This window comes from Pleurodeles waltl, chromosome 2_1 (genome assembly GCF_031143425.1).
Source record: "Pleurodeles waltl isolate 20211129_DDA chromosome 2_1, aPleWal1.hap1.20221129, whole genome shotgun sequence".
NCBI lineage: Eukaryota > Metazoa > Chordata > Amphibia > Caudata > Salamandridae > Pleurodeles > Pleurodeles waltl.
The window spans coordinates 19,181,952-19,204,859 of NC_090438.1; positions in this window are offsets into that span (position 1 = coordinate 19,181,952).

Sequence of the window (22,908 nt, forward strand, 5' to 3'; positions counted from 1 at the left end):
GGATGCTAACCAGTTATTTGACAGTATTGCTGGATCTTGGCCCTTTCTTTCCAGCCAACTGAGAGGATTTCCAGCAGGCTTTAGGCAGACCACTGCTCACCTTTCAGGTATGGGCTCAGGGCTTTTTCAATAGATCAGCATAGGAAGAAGGGCTTCACCACTATACTCTCAGGTTTAGACATGATGGCATGGGTAGAAAACACTAGATATTATAATTAGATCAGGATGGTGGCACTGTTTATATGTTTTACTCTAATGGTCACAGTCATTACTGTATTATGTTTCATCTGCCTAATAATCACAGTTCATGCTTTTTATCATCAGATGCAATTGTTTCAATAAATATTGAAGTGTACTCTGCACTCTTTGTCTGCCTTAACATGTGTGATATCTTGTGCTACTGAGAGAAAGGGCTATCATCTGTCCCATGGTAAGAGTCCTACAACATGGCACCACCAATGCTTTGTAAGGCACAAATATAATGGATGTCCTGTTTACCTCTCTTGTTTGCTAATGGTAACCTAATCACCTTATACAGAGATGTCTGTGGTATTAGGGAAAAATCCTCCTCAGCTAATTAGGTAGTACCTATCTTAGCATGTAGGTTGTTCAAGTTTAGACCTTAAAAGGATTCCCCAAATTGGTTTCTGTCCCTGCAATTACCACTTTAAAGTATGGCAGACCCACAACAATTAACAGTTCCAGTAAATATGAGACAATCTCTCACACAACATTTATTGACTCGTGGACTCACTGGTAGAGGCATACGATTCATGCAGAACATATTTTTTTATTCCTGTATCACCTTTCTGGCAAGAGATTCAAACACATAATGTTTTCACAATTACACAATAGGAAATGCACCTATTCAATACAGAGCTGATGCATATTTTGAAATACCTCTTTCTTATCAAAAACACCAGGATTGGTTGGAAAGCACCCTCCCATATGTAATGCAAAATTTTAGATTAGGCCCCTTAAGTAATGATCATACAACATGCCCAGAATTAGCCAGACATAAACCACATCCCAATGTACAAGATATGCAGGTTATGGACTTCTACTGCTTGTACAATAATTTAGTAGAGATATATTGATGGCTGGTACAATTCATAATGCTGGCCTTAAATACACCCCAGAGAGTGCTGCTCCAGCAGCACCACAACTGGCTACAACCAGAGTAAACCCCACAACAGTGCATTCAGTAATGGGTAAGAATCTCACCAAATGTGAGGACATTCTATTTTGGATAGCACAAAAGTAAACACAGTGGAAAAAGTGACCCCAAGATGAACATAGAATTCTCACAATGTGCTTGCCCTTTTGAATTGTTCCTTCAGTAGATAACTGTGCCACCTGGGGCACAGTACGTGCTGCAATTTATACTACCATACATACACAAACACTTACAAACCTTCCTGAAGTATTAAAACAAAGTAAAACAAAGAGGAGAATCTCCACATTCTGAGACCTCAGAAAAATATATAATCTTAGAATTTGCAAAACTTGAAAAAGTCCTGACAGATATCAGTATACTGATACTCACCTATCTCGTTCCGTTCAGGACACACCCAACTTATGAAGTGAGAGAGGAGGGCGGTCAGCCCACTGAAACAAGAGCATGAAACAAATGTACGCGTCACCTCGCTCTTTGAAGATTTTCTCAAAAAAGGAAAAGAAACATCCAGAGCAAAAACCCATTTTAAAATAAAAAGGTTGCAGCAATTTTGGCTAAACATGCCACACACATTGAGAACATTACTGAAGAACAGGACATGCGCTGTGACTCTGCAAGATAGTGCAGCAGAGGTCATGATAGTTTGCCAGAATCTTCCCGAGCTTCTGGATGTGAGAGCAACTAACAACTTCCTTGAAATCTAAAGAGCAGACAGGCATGCCACTCAACCATACAAGGTTTAAAAACTAAAAAATCAAAGTAGACCTTGAACGGACCACTAAAGTGATCGTCTGGGGAAGATTAGCACTAAACTATGGCATATTATTGGCAAGAAAGATTGGCCACCTGAAATTGTCTGCACGCACCCACAAGGGGAAGATATCATTTTTACCTGTAATGTGGGATCAGGATTCCCCATTCCATGTCATTCCAATAATATCCACTCCACAGATAGAACCTCAAAATCCCATTGAATTTGAGGATAAAGCACCAATGAGGGATATTCTCTCACAGCTTGAGTAGCAGCGAGTAATTGAGACCTGTATAACCCTTTGTTTCCCTAACTAGGCCAGACCAGTCATATAGAATAGTCTTAGATTTGAGACATTTAAATAGTCACACACACACATCTACTATACCAAATTTGCTTAGTACAGCACTAGTCAACAACATAGTAAGCAAAAATTACAAAGCAACCTTGGATATTTCCAATGTTTTGTTCTGCCAAAATCTAGAGCCTGAAAGCATATCCTCTGTGTTTGGTTTCTGAGATTTTGACATTCATCTCATGGGTGTAAGAACAGTCCAGGATTGTTCTTGGCCCATTTGTTATCAATATTGCATGATATTGATCCTGAAGCATTGTCTTCTGTAGATGACATCTATCTGACAGATGACAACCTCAACACACAACTAGCAAGGGGGGATCAGATTGTTTTGCGATTGGCCGCACAAGGACACAAATTCAATTTAAAAAAAACAAAGATTGCTTTTCTGAGCTTCCTATTGTTAGGATACAAACTATCAAATGAGGGAAGGACCCTAGCACAACAACTCTTAGAGAAATGTGTGCAATTACAATCACTAAATACCACCAAGAAACTGCAATCATTGCTTGGTTTCTTTAATATTGGCAGATCTTACAATCTAAAATATGCATAACACATTAAAACACATTATGATTCAAGCAACCACTGGACTCCATAACACACACAAATTCTTAGAGCATTACAGATCAACATGCTTGAAACAAAACATTTGCACACACATGACAACAAAACAAATCTGGTAAACTGGATAATTCTGGGTGCAATTGGGTTCACCTATGTTATATGTTGTGAAGGCAACACTGTACCCATGGCATACAAATCACACCTATACTCCAATGCGAAAAAGCACATTGCATTATTCACACAAATACTGACTGCTGTCTAAATGGCTATCATAAAGGAAAGAGTACTAGCCTGGGTGAAATGCATTATTGTTGTAACCACAATACCAGCCCTTGAGGCTGTCACAAAGAAAGTGACCCGAATGCAAAAGCATTACATCCACATTGAATACAATGGGCTCCCTCCTTTACTGCCCCTAATGTTGGTTACCTTTTTGATCCAAAACTTCACACCCAAAAATGTATGCAGCATGAACTTGAATACCCTATGTCTATCAAGATTTTGCCTCTTGATCAATAAGAATAATTATTTACACTGATGATGGTTCATTTCATCTAGCTGCCAAACACCAATACTCTACAGCTTGTGTAACCATTTGTGAAGAGCTGATCAATTCTATCATTAACAAACCTACATGCAGATTCTAGGGAATGCATAGTGCAAGATGCAGAGCTAAAAGCTTTGATTCTTGTCACTGGAACACACGGATCTGATTATGGGTTCAGAGATTCTTGGGGGAGAAGGCGGCAGTCCTCAAAGACAAGTTGCCACAGGCTCATGTAGTACATAAATTGGTCACCAACATGTTGGTATACACGTTGTAGGAAACTCTTTGACTGATGAAGAAGGCAAATCTGCCATAGCCATGGCTTCTGTTGCTGCAATAACTCATTCTCAAATGAGGCTGGATGATGAAACTTTGGCTGCTGTGGAAGCCTCGGGTGATGGCAAGTCCTTACCAAAAGCATATCCTGCAAAACATTCCTACCACTTAAGTGCCCAAAACATTGCCTTTGGAATAATACTAAAGATGGGTGATCACATGATCTCCAACCAAGACCATAGACTAGATCTGATCAAAGCAGCACATGAAGTAGTTGTTTCTGCCCATGTTGATGTGGTGGATACAATCGCAATGTTTCTATAAACTCTAAATGTTAGAAATGGGGTCTTTGGTTGGCAGTCAGGTTACCTACTGCCAAGCAAAGACCCTCTCTCTAGTCAGGGTAAGTCACACACAATCCAAATTATCCTGTGCCCACCCTCTGATAGCTTGGCACTAAGCAGTCAGGCTTAACTTAGAAGGCAATGTGTAAAGTATTTGTACAATAAATCATGCAATAACACAGCATAACACCACAAAAATACACCACACAGAGTTTAGAAAAATATATAATATTTATCTCTTTTAAATGCAGGTCAAAATGATTAAGATTCAATAAGTACATGTTGAAATATCACTTAGAAAATGATATAAAGGCCCATATTTATACTTTTTGACGCACAATTACGCCAACGCAGTTGTGCATCAAAAATGGTACTGCCGGCTAACGACATTCCAACGCGCCATGTGGGCGCCTTATTAGTGGAATGACGTTAGCCGGCGTATGGGAAAATGGGGGTTGTGCGTCAAAAAATTGTGCACGTCAGGTCTGAGGCAAAATTCAGGCCTCAAACCGGATTTGCGCCATTTTTTGTTAAGCCCAACCTCCATGGACATGACTCCTATCTTAGCAAAGACAGGAGTCATGCCACCTTGCCCATGGCCCTTGCCCAATGGCCATGCCCAGGGGACTTATGTCCCCTGGGCATGGTCATTGGGCATAGTGGCATCTAGAGGGGCCCAAATCAGGCCCCCCTATGCAACAAAAAAAATCGGGAAAAAATACTTACCCGAACTTACCTTTACTTCCCTGGGATGGGTCCGTCCATCCTTGGGTGTCCTCCTGGGGTGGGCAAGGGTGGCAGGGGGTGTCCCTGGGGGCAGGGGAGGGCACCTCTGGGCTCCTTCCGAGCCCACAGGTCCCTTAACGCCTGCCCTGACCCAGGCGTTAAAAAACAGCGCACAGCAGGCTGTGCGCCGTTTTTTAAGGCCCACCCCCTCCTGTGCGTCAAAATGATGGCAGAGTATAAATAAGGGGCACAGGCCTTAAATTCATTTTTTGGAAGGGAACGCCTACCTTGCATATAATTAACACAAGGCTCGTTCCCCCTTCCAAAAAATGACGCACATGGTGGAATTTTGACGCCCGCGGGGTCGGATGTCAAAGTATAAATATGGGGCAGGGTTTGCGCTGATTGTGCGTCACACACATTCGGCGCAAACAGAGTATAAATATGCCCCACAGTGTCTTTAGTTCTTAAAAAGCAACAAATATATCTTGCAAGCACAAGGTACCTGGTTTGCGTCCAAATTCTCCTCAAGTGACCACAGAGGAGAAATTGTATGGAAAACGGGAGGTGTGCGTAGATTTTTCCAGCGCACCCAGACAATGTTTTCCTCTACGGGAAGTCGGACTGCGTCTATCCAGTTCGGTGTGAGGTGATTTTCTCACTGTGATGCAGGCTGTGTGTCATTTCTTGCAGTTTGTGCATTGATTTTAGCTGCACAAGGAGTTCTTCTGGAGGAATGACGTCCTTTTGGGCCTGAGACTTCAGGGAACAAGAGGTAAGCTCTATCCAATCCCTTGGAGAGCACTTCACAGCACAGCCAGAGAGCATCAAGGCAGCAGGGCAACAGCAAGGCAGCAGTCCTTCTCAGAAAAGCAGTCCAGGTGAGTCCTTTGGGCAGCCAGGAAGTTCTTGGCAGGTTGCAGGTTCTGGTTCAGGGATCCTTCACCAGTGGTATCTTGTTCAGAAGTGTCTGAGTTAGTAGGGTGCTTAAATACCCAAATGTGCCTTTGGAGTGGGGGACACTTCAAAGAGTTGCTTTGAAGTGCACAAGGTCCCCATTCAATTGCACCCTGTCTGCCAGGGTCCCAGTATGGGGTGTGGCAGTCCTTTGTGTGAGGGCCGGCTACTGTCCTTTGACATGTAAGTGTCAGGCCCTCCACCCTCCCAGCCCAGGAAGACCCATTCAACATGCAGATGTGTGCAAGTGTGACTGAGCATTCTGTGTTTGGGGTTTGTCTGAGGGAATGCACAAGGGAGCTGTCAACTAGACCTAGCCAGACGTGGATTGTAACACACAGAATAATTTAAGTGCAGAGAATAGTTCACTTTCTAAAAGTGGCATTTCTAAAATAGTAATATTAAATCCAACTTCACCAGTCAGCAGGATTTTGTATCACCATTCTGGCCATACTAAACATGACCTTGTTACTTCTTTCAGATCAGAATCTATCACTCATACAGTATATGAGGGTAGCTCTAATGTTAGCCTACGAAAGGAGCAGGCCTCACAGTGGTGTAAAAATGAATTTAGGAGTTTTATACTACCAGGACATTTAAACCGCACAGGTAAATGTCCTGCCTTTTATCTACATAGCACCCTGCCCTATGGGTTACCTAGGGCCTACCTTAGGGTTGGCTTATATGTAGAAAAAGGGAAGTTTAAGGCTTGGCAAGTACTTTTAAATGCCACGTCGAAGTGGCAGTGAAACTGCACACACAGGCCTTGCAATGGCAGGCCTGAGGCATGGTTAAGAGGCTACTTATGTGGGTGGCACAATCAGTGCTGCAGGCCCACTAGTAGCATTTAATCTACAGGCCCTGGGCACATGTAGTACACTTTATTGGGGTCTTACAAATACATTTAAAAAAACAATCGGGTATTAACCAATGTCACAATGTTTGAAGGGAGAGAGCAAATGCACTTTAGTACTGGTTAGCAGTGGTAAAGTGCGCAGAGTCCTACAACCAGCAAAAACAATGTCCGAAAAGTGGAGGGAGGCAGTCAAAAAGCTAGGGGTGACCACCCTAATGCTGTCAGGTCTAACAGTGGACTGGTTTATAAAGATAAACCAAGCAGTATGCCCGACATTGTGAAATTGTCCAACAATCCTTTGCAGTGGGTGTACCTCGATCACTGCAGCCTCTTAAAACCAGATTGTTCATAGAAATATATTATTGTGGCTATTAATTCATTCTCCAGATTTCAGTGGGTATAGACACAACGATCAAATGATGCTCAAACTATCATTAAAGATTTGCAAGTCTTCATTGGTGTGAGAAAGTAGTCTCTTTTTAGCATGGTTACCCCCATTTTTAGCCTGTTTGTCAATGTGTTTGACTGTGTCACTGGGATCCTGCTAACCAGGACCCCAGTGGTTATGAATTTTGGCCTGTTTGTCAGTGTGTTCGACTGTGTCACTGGGTTCCTGCTAACCAGGACCCCAGTGTGTATGCTCTTCCCTTTTAATTTGATTGTTGGATACTGTTAACACAGTATTCCACTCATAATTGGCATACTGATGCCCCGTTACGAGTCCCTAGTAGATGGTACTTAGGTACTCAGGGCTTTGGGGTACCAGGGGATCTCTATGGGCTGCAGCATTACTTTTCCCACCCATAGGGAGCACATGCAAAGGCTTCTTCAGGACTGGCATTGCAGTCTGCTTGAAATGGTGCATGTACCCTTTCACTGCCATTTTTCACTGTTCCGGGTCACTTATAATTCACCTATATGTCAGGACTTCCAACCCTGAAGGTTGGGTGCAAAGTACCTCTGTGTGCGGGCACCCCTGCACTAGCAGAGGTGCCTCCACTTCATCCAGGACCGTTTTTCCAGACTTCGTGAGTGACGGGATGCCATTTTACGTGTGCAATGGACACAGGTACCTATGTCCACTTTCACAATGGTAACTCTGAATATGGCCATGTAAGAAGTCTAACATCTTGGAATTATACCCCAATGCTGATTCTAGCATTGGTTATATAATTCCATGTACTCTGGCGGCTCCACAGTGGACCCCCAGAACTGCCATACCAGCGTTCGGAGGTTTTCCAGGCAGGCCCAGCAGCTGCTGCTTCACAGACAGGTTTCTGCCCTCCTGTTGCTGAAGCAGCTTGAGCCCAGGCAGCCAGAACAAATTATTTACTTTGGGAGAGGGGTGTTACACCCTATCCCTTTGGAAATGGGTGTTACAGGTATGGAAGGGGTAGCCTCCCAGAGCCTAAGAAAATGCTTTGAAGGTCACAGATGGTGCCCTCATTGCATAATCCAGTATACACCGGTTCAGGGATCCCCAGTCCCTGCTCTGGCGCAACACTGGACAAAGGCCATTTTCCGCTAACAGCAAGCTTTGCGTTTGCCAAGGCTTGTTGGTGAAATCCAGCGATGCAAACCAGACTGCAATCTTCCGTCTGGCGTGGAACATCGTCTGCGCAAACCAGGAACCCGCATCCATCTTCTCCGGTGCAGTTCTGACTTTTCTTCTTCACAGGTGGTTTTTCCTTTGCACCTTCAACTGGGCTAGAAGGATCTCCTGTTCTCCCTGGACTCTTCAGTGCTTCTTGGATTTGCTCCCCACAGGTCTTCAGGTCCAGGAATCCATGATTGGTGTCTTGAAGTCTCTTCTGGTTCTTACAAAATCTTCTATCACGTGTTCTTGTGTGTTCTAGGAAACTTACTGTGATTTACTCCTGCTTTCCTGGGCTCTGGGGGATAGGTTCTATTACTTACCTTTGGTGTTTTCGTACACTCCCAGTGCCCCTCTACACACTGCACTTGCCTTGGTGGGAAACCGACTTTCGCATTCCACTATTTTAGTATATGGTTTGTGATCCCCCTAGGCCCACTGCTATCAATTGTGATTTTCACTATGTACACTGTTTTCTAACTGTTTTTACAGCTATTACTGCATTCTAGTGTATATACTATGTATATTACTTACCTTCTGAGGGAGTATAGTCTCTAAGGTATATTTGGCATTTGTGTCACCAAAATAAAGTACCTTTATTTTTGTAACACTGAGTATTTTCCTTCATGGGTGTAAGAACTGTGTGACTACAGTGGTATTGCATGAGCCTTGCATGCCTCCTAGATAAGCCGCAGCTGTTCCGCTACAGCTACCCCTAGACAGCCTGGCTTCTGGACACTGCCTACATTTCACTAATAAGGGATAACTGGACCTGGTATAAGGTGTAAGTACCTTTGGTACCCACTACAAACCAGGCCAGCCTCCTGCAATCGGGACATATGTAGCAGCTTAGTACCAGGGCCCTGCTTTTGCACCCAAAACAATGAGGGACGTCATGGCAGCATGCCCTTTTGTTGATTCCTGTCAAAATGTTATCAACAAGAAACATCCAGTATTTAAATATGCAATTTACCATTGCAATCCAAATGTATGGAACTGTTTATGATGAACCACCAGTGGTACATCCACCAGTTACCTTTCACCTGTACTGGCTCCGATTTTTGCACAGACTGCTTCTGGTTACTTTGCAGACATTGATGACTTCTCTTTAAACTCTAGAGCGTCATTCACAGTACTTTTATCAAAAGCAATTGGCTTAGACATAACTATTTGGTTCATCCATGTATTATCTTAAATATTTCTGATATTGCTTGCCTGCATGTGATTACTATTAGGTCCACAGAACAGCCTCAAGCACAATACCCAATTAAGCATGAGGCTAAAACTCCAGTGAGAAAAATACTAACACAACTTGATTACCAGGGTGTATTAGAACATTGGAATGTTGAGAGCTCAGAGCAGGCGTTAAAAGGAGGAACACCATTAATTATAATGGGCCTCAATAGGCTTTGTAGTGTTAGCTTCAAAATTATTGATGCTGATGCTGCAACGCTCAGAACTAGTGTTGAAAATGTTGACCATAGTTCCTTAGCTACCTCCATTGTGCACCATATCTTAGATACGGCACACACATGGTGGCGTTAGAGGGGCGCTAAGGGGAGCAAGAAAAGTGGCACTGAACTAGGTACAGACCCACTTTTCTCAAAACTGGCCCAAATTTCCTAGGCAATATCTAACCTCCAGCACAGTACCACCCCAAGGGAGGAGGTCTTTCCAGGGGAATGGTACAGTGGATAAAAGACAATATTATTGAAAACCTATATGATGCATTTGAAGAAGCAGAGCGCTCCTGCAGGTTTTCACGTTTCTCCATTAAGGCATTGACTAATTTCCCAACAAACTCTAAAAGTATCCATTGCAATGAAGCAATTACTGATTAATATCACTTCTTAAAGTGGGTATTAAAATTATTGCCGGAATTATGCCTGCTAGGCTTTAATGATTCATCCCAAATGTTATCTACCGTACACAAGTATGTTTCGTCTCTGGAAGGACACTCTTTGGCTCTGAATAGACTAGAATAGAAAGTAAGTATGTGTGCCCTATCCCTTTAGTAAAGTTAAATGGCTTACCACTGCCCCACCACTCAGGATGACTGCTGAAGCCCTTTGTCAGATTTGTTTCTAATCAGCAGGGGAGCCCACCTTCTTGTTCCTGGTGCCATTGAAACCTCTAGTAGCAACTATCTACCAATCAAGCACCTATGGTGGATCTCTATATGTGAAGGCCCACATAAATCCTTCTGTATGCAGAGTACATCTTGCTCACACTCACTGGCTTGAACACATTTCTCCTAGCCATCGTGTTCCCAAGCAAAACATGTGGAGAAAATGTATTTGACAATATATCCCTTCTGTGTCTCACTGCAGAAGGCAGGGCACTCCTAGATGGAAACATCACTAAAGAAGTATCTCTCATGTAATATCTAACCTCCCCTACAGTACTGCCTCAAGGTAAGACTGCTTACCAGGTGTATGGTACATATGATAAAAGACAATACTTTGCAATGCATATATGATGGATTTGAGGAAGCAGAGCACTCTGGAAGTTTATCATCTCTCTCCAAATTCCATGGGTGTTGTGTGTGAACACCCACAGCAATACCCATGGAATGCATTTTGCACTCAGTGTTATGTGTGAAAGGGATAGATATTTACAGGGGCCTGAAAGGCTACACAATGTCTGGCCTTGTTAATATGGGGCCGGTACCCTGCCACCGGAGCATGAAAAACAATGACACTTCAGTTGTGCAGTTTACTGCTAGGGCATTGTAAATGAGGCACTGAAAGTACTACATCTGGAACTTTTTATGTCAACCTGATTACTCATATTAACATCTAGCAGAGATCACCATTAATATATCTATATCTTATTGTAATCGATGAATCCATACCTCCTGGCCAGGTGACTGTCCTAGACTTTTCCAGTGATGTGGATGACCAGCTGTAAACCATGCATCCAGACACACTCCAACAAATCCAGACACCATCTCAGGTCAGGGGAGGTGACAGCATTGCAGGGTCTTTAGATGATCCACCCAATGTCCAACAGACACCACCTGCCACCCCATCTAGAGCCTTGGACTTCCAGGACCACCAAATATTATTCCAACAGACTGCGGTAGGAGTCCAGCAGGAGCTGTCAGATCAGGTGAGGGTGGGAATGGAGACCTCAGCGGGCACCCTAGAGGTAGTCCAAATGTGCCTCAGTCAGAATAAGGACGACTCTGCCGCATATGAGGCTCATACTCTCTGCTCCATGGCCTTCTAGAATCCCTGGCTGACATTTCTGATGTCATGAGGCAGAGGCATGTGCAAACGCCCTGCCAAAGAGCACCAGCACGGTTGCTAACCAGCTGGGGACAATCAGAAACATCCTGGAGTCCATGAAGCAGGACTTCCTCATTTGGTTAACTGCAATCGATCAATCAATCAATGTATTTGTAGAGCATGCTACTCACCCGTGAGGGTCTCAAAGTGCTTTGAGGAGGGGGGAGGGGCTGCTACTGCTCGAACAGCCAGGTCTTGAGGAGTCTCCTGAAGGTCAGTAGGTCCTTGGTCTGCTGTAGGTGGATGGGGAGGGTGTTCCAGGTCTTGGCCGCTAGGTAGGAGAAGGATCTGCCGCCGGTTGTTGTCTTACGGATGCGTGGGACTGTGGCGAGGGCGAGGTTGGTGAAGCGGAGCTGACGATTCGGGGTGTAGAAGGTGATCCATTGCCTGAGGTTGCGGGCGGCTGAGTCTGCTTTGGTGGAGTCAGCTAGTGGGGCGCGGGCGAAGGTGGGGCCGGACTCCTCGCCACCGCCAAATGGATGACAGCAAGCCACCTCAAACTCAACTCCAACAAAACTGAAATCATCATCTTTGGCCCCAACAGGACAGTATGGGACGACTCCTGGTGGCCCACCGCCCTAGGAACACCCCCAACATCCTCCACCCCTCACGCCATCTCAGCATCATCTTAGACTCCTCTCTCTCCATGACCCAGCAAATCAACTCTATAACTTCTTCCTGTTTCAACACCCTCTGCATGCTGTGTAAGACCTTCAAATGGATCCCCATAGAAACCAGGAAGACTGTCACCCATGCACTCATCAGCAGCAGACTAGACTACGTAAACGCCCTGGTACCACAGTCAAGCTTCAACAGAAACTCCAGCAGATCCAGAACGCAGCCGCGCGTTTCATCCTGAACCTCCCACGCCATGAACACATCTCTGCCCACCTCAGACTCCTTCACTGGCTACCCATCAGCAAAAGGATCACTTTCAAAATCCTGATCCACGCCCACAAATCCCTCCACAACACTGGACCAGCCTACCTCAACGAAAGAGTGAACTTCCACACACCCACTCGTCTCCTCTGATCGGCTGACCTCGCCCTCACTACAGTCCCCTGCATCCTTCGCACCACCTCTGGAGACAGATCCTTCTCCTACCTTGCCTCCAAGACCTGAAATTCCCTCTCCAGCAACCTACCCAAGACCCAGAACCTCCTGACCTTCAGAAAACACCTCAAGACATGGCTTTTTGAACAGTAAATCGGCTTCCCCCCCTGTTTTCCTCCCCCCCCACAGCGCCTTGAGACCCTACAGGGAGAGTAGCGTGCTTAATAAAAAAAAATTATTTCTTGATTGATTGATTGAAGGTTGTGGGTGGTGATTTTGTTGAAGGTGAAGTGGACGCAGAGGTGGTCGTCCTGTGGAGCTCAGTGGTGTGGCTGAAGGTGATGTGTCTGCTAGCGGAGAAGATGGGGTTGAGCGTGTGTCCGGAGGAATGGATGGGAGATGTGACGAGTTGATTGAGTCTGAGGTTGGCGAGGTTGTTGAGCAGGGCGATCGAGTTGCTGTCATTGGTGTTTTCGAGGTGGAAGTTCAGGTCCCCGAGGAAGATGTAATCAGTAGAAGCAAGTGCTTGACTGCTGAAGATGTTGGCGATGGACACACTGAACTGAGGTTGAGGTCTGTAGATGAGGTCTGTAGATGAGGGTACCCCTGAGATTAGTCTTGGGGTCGATGTGGACTTGGAAGTGCATGTGTTCGGCGGTGCTGAGGTTGAGTTGATTGAGATTCTGATGGTGTTCCTGTGGACGATGGCGATCCCTCCTCCCGGTCTGTTGGTGCGGCCTCTGTGGGTGATCTTTTAACCGTCTGGGATGGCTATGTCGGGAGCTGAAGATGGGTTCATCTAGGTCTCTGTCAGGAATGCGATGTCTGGGGAGGAGGAGATGAGAAGGTCCCAGCGCTCAATGGCGAGTACGCTAATCACTCCGTCTCCCGATAACTAGGATCCTAGTTTGTATTGTGAATATATCCCTTGTCCTCTTATTGCCTTAATCTGGACCGCTATTACTAGGATCCTAGTTATCGGGAGACGGAGTGATTAGCGTACTCGCTTGACGGTCTAATATTACATAATAGCGGTCCAGATTAAGGCAATAAGAGGACAAGGGATATATTCACAATACAAAAAGTGGAGCAATTTTTACAGGAGGTCCTGAGGAAATCCATGGGTACTCCCGGGATGAAACACGTGTCGACAACGGGACGATGTGAAGGACATTCATTTATGGATTATCCTTGAATAGGAATGCACTAATATTGGACATTTATGAATATTTGGGATTCAAATTGTGCAACTGCGGAGCTATAACATTTCATTTTGGAAATCAGGACAATTGGATGAGAATAATCTTCATGAACTTTATATGTATAGTATCAATGTGATGGAATTCTTATTTGATTATCGTAATTTCTGATGTACTATAAATTTGTTTTCGGTGTATATACAACTGTATGCAATTAATTTTTGTGATTATCTACAGACCTGTGTTTATTTTCTTTGAATCAATGCATGTGTGCGAATACCTTATAGTTCATTACGGGTAACATTAGGTTACCTCTTTCGGGGAGATTGGAGGGTGTGATAGAGCGGTCCGTACTAGTAATTTTACCTGTATTGGGACGCTCTTTAGGCCGATGAATCTTTTGGCTAAGTGGGACCCTCGGCACCCTTAATCAGTCAATTTCATTAAATCAATAATCAATAACGAACATAAGCAATTCCCTGATCAACATAACACTTAACAATTAATCCAGAATACATTTCGGCGAACCCTGACCTTTCAGTCAGGAATAACCACACCAGTTTATTCAAAGTTAGTGAATTTATTTCCCTATATTAACAAAGCTAGCACAATATAGATGTGTCTCAACACCAAATGATAAACGTAAATGAACATTAATAGCTGTCCATAACGGCGAAACAGGTGCAATCTATGTAGCATTTGAATAACAAGGCATTCGATAATAGCAATGCAAATCACTAATATGATAATCTGTAATGAACTAATTGCATACATTTAGTCAGCATAACAAGGTCTCAAATTGCATCGTGCAACAAAAGGAATCCTCATTTAACCTCAAATTAGCATCGGCATGTGGGACTTCATGCAAAAACAATTTAGCAACATTAATTTAGAAAATCTCCTAGCTAGGGATCTTGTCAAAAATCAGCAGTTGGTCACCTAAAAGAAACACAATGCAATTTTACAATTTCCTTTCATATTTACCAATTACGATCAGCATTCAAGGAAGTCTTCGTCTCACAGGTACCGTTTCTCGATCAGCGTGGGTACCGTTTCAATCAGCATGGGACGGGGCAAAGGGGCAAGGGTGAACGGGGCAATTGCCTCACGGCGGCAAAATAAAACTACTACTTCATGCAAAGGGATCAAAGTTAAAGTCTCTAGGGCAAGAATCATTTAAAGTCTCTTTCTCTCGATTAGAGAAAGCATCAAAGTCTCTCAAAATGGCGTTGCAGCAAGGTGGGCCATAATAGCTGCAAAGTCTACAAAATGGCGGGTATCGGGCTGGTAATGGCTGTAATGGCTGCATAAATGGCTACCTTCTTCTCGTGCACCTGGTTTAAATAGACAACAGTTCAAATCCAGTAGGGTCTTTCATTGGAGGGTTCATAGGTTAGCTTCAAATTGTCCAATCAAAAACGACAGTTCTCAAGCTTTTACTTAAGCATACATTATCCTTGGAGATGGGTACGCAAGTTGCAACATTTTATACCAATTAACTCACTTTCAGAGCTTCCATTGTCCGCACCTGCAGATCGACCTTGGAGCAAATAGAAAATATGCCAGGCTGGCACGAAACCTTAAGATAAGCATGTGAACGATCTCAGTGGAAAAGTACAGCTTCAAGCAGAAATACACGTTTATTAGCACATTGGAAAAATACGAGCATCTAAATCGTGAGACCAGGCAACTAGGCCAAAGCCTCCACTAAAGTTATGCTAAGCTAAAACATTTCAAGCAAGCAAATCGTAGCACACGTTTATAATTATGTCGGATTAGTGCAATTCTAATACATCACGTTATATAAAGCACGCTTATAAATGTTGGCAAACTACTCTGAGGGCACATTTTGTCCCCGTACAATCTTTATTAGTTCGGTTAAAGTCACACATGATTATTTCACATTACGTTTATGCGCTAATAAATGTAAAACCTTCATTTTCTGCTTCATCAATCCCTCCTCTGATGACTATTTGTCATCACAACAAACCATCCCCACAAATTTTATTCCATTAAAATTCTGTCAGTTCTCTTTTCCTTTTAATTCCCCTAGTTTTTGCTTTGTATTCTTCTGCCATTCTTTTCATAATTTTCTCTTCCTTTCTTCTCTTAATTCTTTCCATAATCATTATTATTCCCCTTTTTATTCCCCAAATTCCAAATATGCAAATCAATACTATTAAAATTCCCTCTATTATTTTTAGCAAAATTCCATTCCAAATTCCACCAAGCCAATTTCCCACTGAAGCAAGTCCTTTTCCAACCTTCTCCCACACTCCTGGTTCTTTCAATTTCTTCAAATCTGCACTCTCTTTTGTTAGATTAGCAAGCATAGTTTTAATCTTCACACTATTGTCTGGAATATACGTACAACAGTGTCGTGCACCAAGCATTTTGCAAACGCCGCCATCCTTTGCTAAAAGAATGTCTAAAGCAAGCCTATTTTGAAGAGTCATAGCTCTTTCCGCTGCAAGTTCAGCATCTATCAGGATTATAGCACCTGAAAACTTTGTCAACATGTTATCCACTATAGTAGACAACTTTCGTATTTTGATGGAATTCAACACAACTCCCAACGAAGGAATCATGGCTCCAAATATATCTCCTACCACAGCAGCTGCGGTCTCTCTTTTCTGGATACGATGGGATCCAGATGTCTTTTGAATCATCGATAGGTCATCCAGTTGATAAACCTTTGGGAACACTATACCCAAATAACATCTTCCCCACCATTGGAAGACGATAATAGGCATTATACCCACAAATGTAATATACACCTGGAATGACAGGGTCAAGTCCGTTCATCATGAATGTCCATTTGGCCTTAAAGATAAACGTATGTTTACACTCACTCGCTCCTACAAAAATGTTGTCATAATAAGATTCACCTCGATATATACAAAATTTCCCTACATGCCAAGCATCTAAAGCTATTCTCCCTTGTGTCTTTATTGCGGCAAAATCATAATTATCTACTGAAGTCCTCTTATGTAGTTCTTTTTCTAACTTCGCATTCATTTGTGCCCTTCTATCATCTGTGCGATCTAAAAAGCTTATTTCTACTGCTGAGAGCGAGCAGGTAAGGTTTTCCCTATGAGCGTGAGCCGTTTCAAAAGGTTGCATTGGCTCGAAAAATTCCCTCATTATTTTAGCATCCCAATCTTTAGCAATCTGACTTAGCTGCGCTATTATAGGAACATATGCAAAGGTAACATCATAATTCGAGTAAAAATACTGTATGTTAGTTTGACCATAAAACCTAGACATTACTATACTACATATGATCCCGTATGTAAGAGGCATGTGATGATAAGTCACCCCTTCCTTTACTGATGTCGGTATCTGTGTACACACATAACAATCTTTCGCATCCATAGTCTCAACATATTCTGTTAGCAAGCGATAGAAAACGTTATACGAAAGCTCTTTCTTATCATGCAAGAGCCTCTCATCCAATTCTAGTCTTTTCAATGCGGTTAGTTCAGTGACAGTAACAGGAGCAAAAGTAGAAGCAGCAATTCTCTCATTCTCACCCTTTCCATGCATTGCAAGCACTATTGCCATTATTATTAGTACACATGCAATTATCAAGCCTATACACGCATATTTACAATATTTCACTCTACTGTTTTGTGTAGCCATGATCTGTATAGAATCAGAGAGCTAGAAGCACCTATAAAACTATTTAGCAATTCAGTTACAAAGCTGAACGAGCGCAATGTTCACACAGTTTTCTTCAAGAGGCCAGTCACTTATCGGTTAGCAGCATTTGTCTCAATTCGGCAATAACTCAGTCTTTTATCAGTTCAGCAAGTGTCTCATCCGGTTTAGCAATGTCTCAGCTGGTTGTTTGTATCACGTTAGATTGTAGCGAGCAATGTCATTTATCACCCTTTCAATCAACAGAGTCCATAAAACTTTTCTTTTCTATTGGTATCTCTTCTTCTTCGTTCTCGAGGCTTAGAGATACAAACTCGTCAGTCCAATCGTCATTGGCTACATGTGCCCATTCTGGACCGGAATATCTCCTGTTTGGTATCCTTTTCCTTTTCAATTTTGCTTCTCTTTTTGATTCTGCCTCACTGGTACTTTCCTCTTTGGCCAAGTCTTTTCCTTCACTTGAGGATGGTACCACGACAGTCGCTTCCTTTCTTTTCTCTTTCACTTTCGGCCTTTCTCCGTCGTTCAAACTTTCTTTAGTCCTTTCTTTTATTGGTGATATGCTTAGTCTCCTCTTTGCACCATGTCCATTTGATGGACCTGCGATCTTTTCTGTGGGAGCTTGAACTTTTTCGTTCTGCTCTGCCTTGTCCCCTCCTTCTGGGGAATCAATCACGTTCTCCTTTTCTTTTTCTGTATCGTCTGCTTCTGGGAAAGCCCTCCTCTGATCAGGCTCTCCTGCTTTTTCACCTCTTTCGAGCCCTTCGTCACCTTTACTTTCGTCAGGCTCTTTATCACTTTCAGCTGCTTCAGGCTCTTTGTCACCTTCAGCTGCTTCAGGCTCTTTGCTATCCTCAGCTGCTTCAGGATCTTTGTCACCTTCAGCTGCTTCGTCACTGTCTGAACTTTCTCCTTGGTCTTCCCCAAGTGAGTCTGCTTCCTCCCCAGAGAATATTTCTCTCTCCTCCGTTCCTGCCGGTTCGCTTTCAGTTCGGTTTTGCTCTGTCTCAGCACTCAGCACTGTTTTATCAGGCACTGGCAGTTTCAGCGCTTCTACTTCCTCATCTGTGGGACACAACACTTTCTTTGTGTGACTGGCGTGAATCCAGTTGGGAACTCCAGCACACTTCACAGCGGTAGTTGTCGTCAGGATCACTTGGAAAGGGCCTTTCCAACGGGGTTCCAAACACGACTTTCTCACGTGCTTCTTTACCACGACCCAGTCACCTGCTTTCAGTGCGTGTCCTGGACCTTGGATCGGTGGCAAGGTGGTCGCTTCCACCTGGTGAGAGAAAGAGCGAACCACGTCAGCTAGACCCTTGCAGTAGTCTAACACCATATCATCTGTAATATTCAAAAGCGCATTTGCGGGAACTGCAGGAAGCCTCATAGCTCTGCCCATGAGAATTTTGTGCGGGGACAAACCAGTCTTTCTATCAGGGGTGTTTCTCATTGACATTAGCACCAAGGGCAATGCGTCAGGCCATTTCAAATTTGTCGATGCACATATTTTCGCCATTCTTGATTTCAGTGTAGCATTCATCTGCTCCACCAGTCCTGATGCTTCAGGGCGATAGCTACAATGCAGTTTTTGCTCAATGTTCAGCGCTTCGCAAAGTAACTTTATCACCTCGTTATTGAAGTGACTTCCCCTATCTGATTCTAAAGAGATCGGGAATCCGAAACGTGGTATTAACTCCCTCAACAATAGTTTTGCAACTGTAAGGCTGTCATTTCTACGTGTGGGGTATGCCTCAATCCAGTGACTAAAAATGCACACAATCACCAACACATACTTCAATCCTCCATGCACAGGCATCTCAATGAAGTCCATCTGCATTCGACTAAACGGGCCACTGGCTCTACCAATGTGGCTCGCGTTCACGACTGTTCCCTTTCCTGGGTTCATCTGCTGGCAAGTGACACATCGATGGCAAACTGCTTCTGCAGCTTGACGAAATCTGGGGTTAAACCAATCAGTTTTGAACAATCTTATCATGGCATCTCTCCCTAGGTGAGCTTGTCCATGATAGAACCGCACAAGCTGTGATAAGAGACTATCTGGCAAAACAAATTTTCCCTCATTTGAAACCCATAACTCATCTTGTCTCTTTATACATTGTGATTTAATCCAGGAATCTCTTTCATCCTCCCTGACGTTATTCTGTAATTCTTTTAATTCATCTATTGTATCTACGACCTTCAAGGTAAATGCTTCAGCTTGTTCGAGTTCTGGTTCACTTATCGAATTCCATTCATCTCTGAGTAATATACAGTTCAAGGCACAAAATCTTGCGACTTGATCCGCATATGCATTTCCCAGAGAGACATAATCCTGTCCTTTTGTATGAGCACTACACTTTACCACTGCAACTTCAGCTGGCATTTGAATGGCGTGTAACAATTCCCTTATTCTCTCCCCGTTTTTCACTGGGGATCCTGAAGAAGTCAGAAAACCTCTCTGTGACCATAGTTGTCCAAAGTCATGCACAATCCCAAACCCATACTGACTATCAGTGTAAATGGTGACTTTCATCAACGCAGACAGTTGACATGCTCTTGTAAGGGCTACAAGTTCTGCTACTTGTGCAGAATAGACTCCTTGAAGCCAGCCCGCTTCCAAAACACCGGTTACAGTACATACAGCATATCCTGCTTTCAAAATTCCCATCCCATCTCTTAGACATGAACCATCAACAAAAACAATTTGGTCATTTTCATCAAGCTTAGTATCCTTAATGTCAGGTCGAGGTTTTGTGCAAAATTCAGTCACCTGAAGGCAGTCATGCTCGACGTCTTCAGCGTTCTCAACTTCAGCATTTTCTCCAGGAAGCAAGGTTGCTGGATTCAACGTAGTGCACCTTTTCAGCTGCACATTCGGTGAGCCCAGAATTACCGTTTCATACCTTGTGAGCCTTGCTCCAGTCATGTGTTGCGTTCGGGAGCGGGTCAAAAGTATCTCAACTGAGTGAGGGACCATGACTGTTACTGGATGTCCCATCACTATTCCTTCACTCTGAGTGAGGCTGATACCAACTGCTGCTACGGCGCGCAAACACCCTGGAAGTGCTGCTGCAACCGGATCCAAAGTAGCTGAAAAATACGCTACTGGTCTGTTTATGCCACCGTGGGCTTGAGTCAAGACAGACAAAGAACATGCATCACGTTCATGACAAAACAATGTGAAAGGCTTTGTGTAATCAGGCATACCTAAAGCTGGAGCCCTACACATGCATTCCTTTAATTCAATAAAAGCATCCATCTCATCTCCTTTCAACTCAATTTGATCCAAGGCATCCTTCTGGGTCAGTTTCAGTAAAGGCTTTGCTAGAGTTGAGAAGTTGGGAATCCACTGGCGACAGTAGCCCACCATTCCCAACAACTTCCTCACCTCCCTCCTTGTCTTTGGTGGACTCATTTGAAGTACGCTTGTTATTCTTTCCTTCATTATTCTCCGTGACCCTTTCTCTATTTGGTGACCCAAGTATTTCACTTTCTTCTGGCAGAACTGCAATTTGGAAGGAGACACCTTGTGTCCATTCCTTCCCAAATGGTTCAACAGAGCAATGGTATCGGCTGTGCAGCCACTTTCTGTCTTTGATGCAATCAGTAAGTCATCGATGTACTGTACTAGGGTTGACTCGAATGGCAATTCTAATGCTTCCAAGTCCTTCTTTAGAATCTGATTGAATATTGGCGGTGACTCAGAAAACCCTTGAGGAATTCGACACCAACTGTACACTCTGTCTAAGAATTTGAAACAAAAGAGAAATTGGCTGTCCTCATGAAGAGGCACCGAGAAGAATGCTTGTGACAAGTCGATGACTGAGAACCACTCGGCATCGCAAGGGACTTGAAACATTATCACAGCTGGATTCGGTACGACAGGGCAGCATTTGACTATGATGTCATTTATTTTCCTCAAGTCCTGCACGAGTCGGACCTTTCCACTCGGCTTTATTAGTCCCATGATTGGCGAATTACATGGACTGCTTAACACTTCTTTCAGTACTCCCTGTTTTACAAATTCGGCAATGAGTTGGGCAACTTTCATGAGGGTGTCCTGTGCCATGTGGTATTGTGGGGTCTGGGGAAAGATCGCATTGGGCTTTACAGTCACTTTCACTGGTTCCACTCCTTTCATCAATCCCACCTCTTTCCCTGTCATATCCCACACTTCCTTTCCGACTGTCTCCCGTAATTCAGCTGGAATATCTTCTTCAGTTATCATCGGGAAAAGACAAATCAGAGGATAGTCTTCATCGACAGTCTCCATCTCATCCCCCTCTACACTGTCCTCTTCTTCCCCATCACTGCTCGTCTGAATTTTTATTCCCTCGTTCGAACACATAATCGAACATCCCAATTTGCACAATAGGTCTCTCCCTAACAGTGCTATCGGGCTTGAGTCACATACCACAAATTTGTGTAACCCTTGATAGTTGCCAATGCTGACTGGTACCGGATCTGTTATTGGGTTTGTCAGGTGCCTGTTTGCTACTCCCACCACTTGAACTGTACTCCCTGAGAGTGGCAAATTTGGTACTTCACTGCTCTTAACTGTTGAACGTGTGGCTCCCGTGTCAACCAAGAATGAGACACGATGACCCATTACTCTTCCCTCTACGTACGGACCCTTTTGATCAACTTCCAAGGATGCTGCAAGCACACAATCTCCTTCCTCTCCTGAACTTTCACTCTCCCATACATTGTTTATTCCACTCTCACTGTGTAATGGGAACTGTTGCACGGTGCCATTTGTACTCATTACCTGACCCGAGACCTGTGGAGGAACCATCACTTGCTGCTGACTCATTGGTGCCAAAGGTACTTGCATTTGCTGATTAGGTACCATGGGTAACTGCTGTTGCATTGGCTGCATTTGCGTCATCTGCATACGAGGCATCTGCATCTGCTGCGGCTGCATAGGTTGTAATCCCTGCAATTGATTTATGGTCTGAAAATTTGGGTTTGGACCTCTCATTTTCGGTCCCCTCATTGTCTGAAATGCATTGACATCATTGTTTTGCTGACCAACACCTGCACCTGCACCTTCCTGCACCACCATCGGGCACTCGCGTTTCCAATGACCGACAATTCCGCACACGTGACACGGCATCACCTTCTTCATTGCCTGCACACCATTCACAACAGTGTTCAAATCCGGACCATTATTCACAAAACCTCCTCTGCCTCTGCCTCTCGCCTGTGGCTGAAACGCCATGTTTCCCTGCAACTGTGGCTGCGGTTGCGGTACCTGCTGTTGGAACCCTTGCAACCCTTGCAAACCTTGCAGACCTGTCTGAGCTGCTTTAAGTTGCATCATCATCACTTTCTCTTTCAACCTTTTCTGTTTCACTTCAATTTCGTCGCTACAGTATTTCGCATAATTCAACACCTCGTCAATCGGTTTCGACTGCCAGCAAATTAAATGCGACTTTATCATCTGACTTATCTCTGGTCTCAGCCCTTCCACAAATCTAAACACAAAATGAAGCATGTCCTTCGCCTCTATTGTTTCCGTGCCGCTGTAGTTCTTGAACGCCTTCAACAACC